This window comes from Cetorhinus maximus, chromosome 2, assembly GCF_964194155.1.
Source record: "Cetorhinus maximus chromosome 2, sCetMax3.hap1.1, whole genome shotgun sequence".
Classification (NCBI taxonomy): domain Eukaryota; kingdom Metazoa; phylum Chordata; class Chondrichthyes; order Lamniformes; family Cetorhinidae; genus Cetorhinus; species Cetorhinus maximus.
Genome location: NC_135880.1, coordinates 30024827 through 30032256, shown reverse-complemented (window position 1 = coordinate 30032256; position 7430 = coordinate 30024827). Strand labels below are relative to the sequence as shown.

The window sequence follows — 7430 nt, the reverse complement described above, 5'->3', positions numbered from 1 at the left end:
ACACCCAGTAAATTTCCAAACAGAACCATCGCATGCAGATGCAGGAAGCTATCCTTAAAAGCAGAATCTCTAGGGCAGATTTTCAAAGGTACAGCTACTTCTCCCAAAGCTTTAAGGATGTAGTGGAAATCAGTTGCAGATTCTTTAAAGTTAGTTAATGAATCGTATATGCTTTTGAACAGGAACTTGATGAGTGCGTGAGAGAAAAAAGAACCGGAAAGATATGCTAAAAAGCTGAGAATGGGAGAACACTCATGCAGAATGTAAACACCAGCACAGACTACTTGGACTGAGTGACCAGTTTCTTTGCTGCATGAAATTCTATGTAAAGGTGCTACATAAATTCAAGTTGTTGTAGTTGCCGCGGCATACGAACATACGAATTAGGAGCAGGAGTAGGCCACTCAGCCCTTCAAGCCTGCTCTGCCATTCAATAAGATCATGGCTGATCTGATTGTAACCTCAACTCCACATTCCCTACCCCTGATAACCCTTTACCCCCTTTGCTTATCAAGAATCCATCTACTTCTGCCTCATAGGGATCATTTTTATAGTTTTTTCAAGAGCCACAAACCACGAGGAGGATTTATAGTCTTCTATTCTGAGCAGGAAGCAAGCATTTGCGTGTTGCTTCTGGCAGCTGCTCTCTGTTATTGGTGACAGTCCCTTCCCTCTCGTGTGGAGAACTGGAGGGTGATAACACAGTCTGAGTAAAAATATTCAAAGACTCTGCTCGCACCGCCTTTTGAGAAGAAGAATTCCAAAGACTCACAACCCTCTGAGAGAAAAAATTTCTCCTCATCTCTGTCCTAAATGGGTGACCCCTTATTTTTAAACAACGGCCCCTAGTACTAGATTCTCCCACAAGAGAAAACATCCTCTCCACATCAACCCTGTCAAGGCCCCTCAGGATCTTATAATCAAGTTGCGTCTTACTCTTCTAAACTCGAGCAGTTACAAGCCCAGACTGTCCAATCTTTCCTCATAAGGTAATTCACCCAATCCAGGTATTAGTTTAGTAAACATTCTCTGAGCTGCTTCCAACGCATTACATCCTTCCTTACATAAGGTGAAATACTGTACACAGTACACCAGATGTGGTCTCACCAATGCCCTGTGTAACTGAAGCATAACCTCCCTACTTTTGTATTCAATTCCCCTCACAATAAATTATTGCACTTTACTAGCTTTCCTAATTACTTGCTGCACCTGCTGCACACTAGCCTTTTGTGATTCATGAACTAGGGAATCTAGATCCCCCTGGATCTCAGGGCTCTGCAATCTCTCACCATTTAGATAATATGCTTTTTTTTTATTTGTCCTGAAAAAATGGATATTTCCCACTTTCCCACATTATAGCCCATTTGCCAGGTTTTGCCCACTCACTTAACCTATCTACATCCCTTTGTAGCCTCCTAGTGTCCTCTTCACAGCTTACATTCCTACCTATCTTTGTGTCATCAGCAGATTTAGCAGCCATTCCTTCGGTCCCTTCATCCAAGTCACTGAGATAAATTGTAAACAGTTGAGGCCCAGCACAGGTCCCTGTGGCACACCAGTCGTTACATCTTGCCAAACAGAAAAAGGCCCATTTATGCCTCCCTTCTTTTTCCTGTTAGATAGCCAATCTTCTACCGATGCTAATATATTACCCCCTACACCATAAGCTTCTTTTAAATTATTCATTCACGGGATGTGGGCTTCACTGGCTGAGCCAGCATTTATTGCCCATCCCTAGTTATCCTTGAGAAGGTGGTGGTGAGCTGCCTTCTTGAACCACTGCAGTCCATGTGGTGTAGATACACCCACAGTGCTGTTAGGAAGGGAGTTCCAGGATTTTGACCTGGCGACAGTGAAGGAAAGGCAATATATTTCCAAGTCAGGATGGTGAATGACTTGGAGGGGAACTTCCAGGTGGTGGTGTTCCCATCTATCCGCTGCCCTTGTCCTTCTAGATGGTAGTGGTTGTGGGTTTGGAAGGTGCTGTTTAAGGATCCTTGGTGAATTCCTGCAGTGCATCTTATAGATGGTACACACTGCTGCGACTGTGCATCGGTGGTGGAGGGAGTGAATGTTTGTGGATGTGGTGCCAATCAAACGAGCTGCTTTGTCCTGGATGGTGTCAAGCTCTTGAGTGTTGTGGGAGCTGCACTCATCCAGGCAAGTGGGGAGTATTACATCGCACTCCTGACTTTTGCCTTGTAGATGGTGGACAAGCATTGGGGAGTCAGGAAGTGGGTTACTCATTGCACGATTCCTAGCCTCTGACCTGCTCTTGTGGCCACAGTATCCATATGGCTAGTCCAGTTCAGTTTCTGGTCAATGGTAACCCCCAGGATGTTGATATTTTTACTTACTTGATATTTTTATTTTTCACAATAACCTTTGATGTGGCACCTTATCAAATGCCTTCTGGAAATCTAAGTATAGTACATCCACTGTATCCATAGCATATGTTACTTCTTCAAAGAACTCCAATAATTTGGTTAAACACAATTTCTCTTGCACAAAACCATGTTGACTCTGCCTGATTACCCTAATTTTTTCAAGTGCCCTACTATTATGTCTTCAATAACTGCTTCTAACATTTTCCCTTTGACCGATGGCAGGCTAACTGACTGTAGATTTCCTGCTTTCTGTCTCCCTCCCTTTTTGAATAAAGGAGATACAGTCACTATTTTCCAATCTAATGGAACCATCCCCAAATCTAAGGAATTTTGCAAAATTAAAACCACTGCATCAAGTATATCACTAGCCACTTTCTCTTAAGACCCTGGGTGAAGTCTATCAGGACCCAAGCCTTGTCAGCCCACAGCTTGAATAATTTTCCCAATACCACTTCCCTGGGGTAGAATTTTCCTCTTGGTGTGCAAGTGCGTGACCCGGGCATGAAATATTTCAGCTGGCGGGTGTGCGCAAGAGTCAGCAGCATGCCTGCTGACAATTAGGAGGCCTATTAAGGCCATTAAAATAGTAATTGACGGTGATTTGTCGCTGCCTGTCCAGCATTACTTTGGCTGGTGGGCAAATCTGCCAGGCGGACTTTGCCTTTTTGATGAAATCTCATCCAAGAGTGGGATGAGGTTTCCACCATTAATTTTTTTAAAAGACGTTTGGATAGAATTTTCAACATTTATATTTTCATGTGAATGAATCTGATGTGTGGACATTTTTTTTCTGCAGTTTCAAATCTTTATTGATTGGAAATTCTTCAGCTCCGTGCGACAGCTCTCTGTCTTCAGGGAACTTTCATCGCGCGCTCCCCTGCGCCCACACAGACTTCAGCGCTCTCCCTTCTCCCTCCCCCACCCCGGCAACGCTGAACATTTCAGCACACGTTTCACACTGACTGGCCGATAATTGGCCAGCAAGCGTGAAATCGCGGTTGTCCGTTCTCTGGCCATTCCCGGGCCCATAGTTCACGGCTGATTGCGACCCCAAAATTCTACCCCTGGTGATTGTAATTTTCCCAAGTTCCTCCCTCCCTTCCATTTCCTGATTTAATAGCTATTTCTTGGAGTTACTTGTATCCTCTATAGTGAAGACCGATGTGAAATATCGGCTCAATTCATCTGCCATCTACTTACTTTTCATTATTAATCCCCCAGACTCATTCTCTATAGGACCAATGCTCACTTGTTAACTCTTCTTTTTAAAATATCTATAGAAACTCTTACTATCTGTCTTTATATTTCTAACCAGCTTTCTCTCATACTCTATTTTTTCCTTCCTTATTAATCTTTTGGTCATTCTTTGCTGTTTTTTATATCCTGTCCAATCTTCTGACCAGCCACCTATTTTTGTGCAATTATATGCTTTTTCTTTAAGTTTGATACTATCTTTAATTTTTTTAGTGAACCATGGATGCTGGGTCCTCCCCTTGCAATTTTTCATTTTCGTTGGTATGTATCTATTCTGTGTATTCTGAAATATCCCCTTAAATGTCCGCCACTGCTTTTCTATTGACCTATCCCTTAGCCTAATTTGCCAGTTCCTTTAACCTAGCTGTGCTTTCATGCCCTCATAATTGCCCTTATTTAAGTTTAAAATACTAGTCTTGAACCCACTCTTCTCTCCCTCAAATTGAATGTAAAATTCAATCATATTATGGTCACTGCTACCTAGGGGTGCCTTCACTATGAGGTCATTAATTAATCCTATCTCATTGCACAAAACCAGGTCTAGTATAGCCTGCTCTCTGGTTGGTGCCAGAACATGCTGTTCTAAGAAACTATTCCAAAAGCATTCTGAGTTCCTCATCTGGACTACCTTTGCCCATCTGATTTTCCCAGTCTATATGCTGTTTAAAATCCCCCATGATTATCGTCACACCTTCTCAACAAGCTCCCATTATTTCATCCATTATACCCTGTACTACCGTATTGTTACTCTTAGGGGGCCAGTATACCACTCCCGCAAGTGACCTCTTGCCTTTATCATTTCTCATCTCTACCTAAACAGTTTTTACATTCTGGTTTCCTGAACTCAGCTCATCCCTTTCTAATGTGCTAATACCATCATTAATTAACAGAGTCACCCCTCCACCTTTTTCTAGCTTTCTGTCCTTCCTAAATGTCATGTACCCTTCAATATTCAGATCCAATCTATGTCACCCTGCAGCCATGTCTCTGTAATGGCTCTCAGATTATATTTATTTAGTTCTGTTTGCACTCTTGAATCATCTGTTTTGCTTCGAATGCTATGTGTATTCAGATACAGAGCCTTTAGTTTTGTCCTTTTATTATTTTTGTAAAATCTAGCCTTATCTGCTGATTTACTCTTGGATTTGTACTCCATATACTCTCTGTCCTTTCCTGTCATGGTCTGTTTATCATTTCCCACATTAATATCTTTCCCTCTTGCCTTTTCTCTACTCTGATTTACCACATCTTCCCAAATTTGATCCCTTACTCCCACTATTTAGTTTAAAACCTTCTCTATTTCCTTTGTTATGTGGCTCGCTAGAACATTGGTCCCAGCACAGTTCAGGTGGAGACCATCTCAACAGGACAAATCCCACTTTCTCCAGTAATGGTGCCAGTGGCCCACAAATCGGAACCCACTTCTCCCACACCAGTCTTTGAGCCATGTATTTATCTCTCTAACTTTATGTACCTTATGCCAATTTGCATGTGGCTCAGGTAATAATCCAGAGATTATTACCTTTGAGGTTCTGATTTTTAAATTTGTGTCCAACTCCTCACATTGTCTATGCAGAACCTCTTTCTTAGTCCTACCTATGTTGTTGGTACCTACATAGACCACGACCACTGCATCCTCCCCCTCCCACTGCGAGTTCCTCTGCAGCCCTGAGCAGATGTTCCGAACCCTGGCACCGGGCAGGCAACACAGCCATCTGGACTCTCGCTCTTTGCTACAGAGAACAGTGTCAATCCCCCTCACTATACTATCCCCTACTGCCACTATATTCCTTTTTGCTTCCCCTACTTGAATGGCTTTCTATACCATGGTGCCATGGTCAGTTTGCTCATTCATTCTACAGCCACCACTCTCATCCAAACAAGCTGAGAGAGCCTCAGACCGATTGGATAATTGCAGAGGCTCACACTCCAGCACTCCTGCCCTCTGGGTCCCCTTACCTGCCTCACTTGCAGTCATAGCCTCCTGTCCCTGACCACTGACCAAATCAGAAGACCCTATCCTAAATGGTGTGACTGCCTGCTGGTACAAAGCATCCAGGTAACTTCCCCCCTCCCTGATGTGTCGCAGTGCCTGCAGCTCAGCCTCCAGCTCAATGACTCTACGCAGAAGCTCCTCAAGCTGCAAAGGATAGTTACAAAGAAATCATTGCCAACATTGTTGAGCAGACTCAACCTGCTGCTTTCAGGAGAAGGTGGAAAGCAAGATGGCGCAAACTTAATTGTTCAAAGATGAAGCATTGGAAATATTGCCCTTTCGTTGGCAATCTGGATCCCTTGCTTTGTATTTTGAATTTGCCTTTCAACAACAAGTGTTTAAATCGCACTACAGGTAATGAACAAATCTCTGTCAACCATTTTATAATATGGATTTTGGAGAGAGACAGGAGAGGTTTGCTGAAAGATATTGCATGTACATTGCAATAACAATAGAGACAGTTGAATGATCACTGCCACTTTAATCCAACTGCTCAACATTACACCTTGCAATATTGACGTACGAACAATTAATGCCCTCCAATGAAATTTCTTAGTCTGCTTTTCTAACTGAGTGTATGGCTAATACAATTAAAAGAGATAACAAAGAAATTTCTGACAAATTCATTAAAGCCCCAATTGTAACTCAGAGCAAGTGGTGACATGAGGCCCAGGCCATTTTAACTCTTGGGCCTTATGTAGATAGAGCCTGGCGGCCTGCAAACCTGCTTCAGTGATGCCGGGAGTTGTTTGAGTGTGACAGAGAGCTGCTGCCGGGGAACTGTGGGCACAATCCCTGGCAATGTAAGCGAAAGAGAGGGTGCGAAGTGACTGCAGTCAGGGAAGGCCCAAGGATTCTTCAGGCAGCTGAACACACCGAGCACACCTGCTACTCCTGGCCACCAAAGAAAAGATTACAGAAATACAAAAAAGACTTTTCAGACTTCTGGGGCTGCTGCTCCATGGCACTGGTTTCCCTGGTGAGGCTGGCACGAGGTGCCAACACCACTGCTGCCAGTCACAATGGTCCTGATATGTAGGGGCAGACAGAGAGCAGTGGAGGAGGTCAAAATGGCTGAAGAACTCAGCAGGTCAGAGGACACCATCCCAATGATTAGGTCTTTAACCACAACCCTGCTGACCCCTCCTGCCCATGTTGGCGGGGGAGGGGAGCTCATATTGAGGCCAACGTGTTGGGCCCTTAACTTGACCCTTGAACCTGAACGAGGCTATCTGAAACACGCCTGTTAAAATGGCAAGGGGCAGGTGCACAATATAGCTCCGGGTGAGTGCCATGCTGCTAATGTTTTAAACCACCTGCCTGCCCGCTCTCACCGGGCACAGGGTGGGGAGAGGGGGCAATGGTAAGAGGGGTCAGAAATCTGGGCTGAAATATTTGTACACCAATAACACAGATTGTAACTTCTCCCATTATTTTTGTACCCATTCATTGATAATGCCAGAAACCAAAGTTCGATGTTACCCACCTTAGGCTGCCCTCCCACATGTACTTGCTGTTTAAAGAGGTTTGAATATAAAAAGACTCTTCTGCTGTTTTGTTGATCGGCAGCGCATCTGCTGGAGTAAAGGTGACCTCCGCAATGCAGAATGTAATAATGCCATTCTTCCCGGCATCACCATCAGTGGCCTAAACGTGCATATAGAAATGTTAAAACTGTCCAACTAATCACGCTACACCTAACCGAAATCCATATGTTCAAGTTACTGCAGTTAAACATTGCTTTGTGGAGTGGCAAGCTGGATATTCAAACGTACACATAAAAAGGTTGCATG

General features: G+C 43.8%; 1 pseudogene; it reads left to right on the top strand.

Annotated features, from left to right (window-relative positions):
- Positions 1-520: 520 nt before the first annotated feature.
- LOC144671818 (small nucleolar RNA U3) lies at positions 521-712 on the top strand (annotated as a pseudogene).
- The last annotated feature ends 6718 nt before the right edge of the window (positions 713-7430 follow it).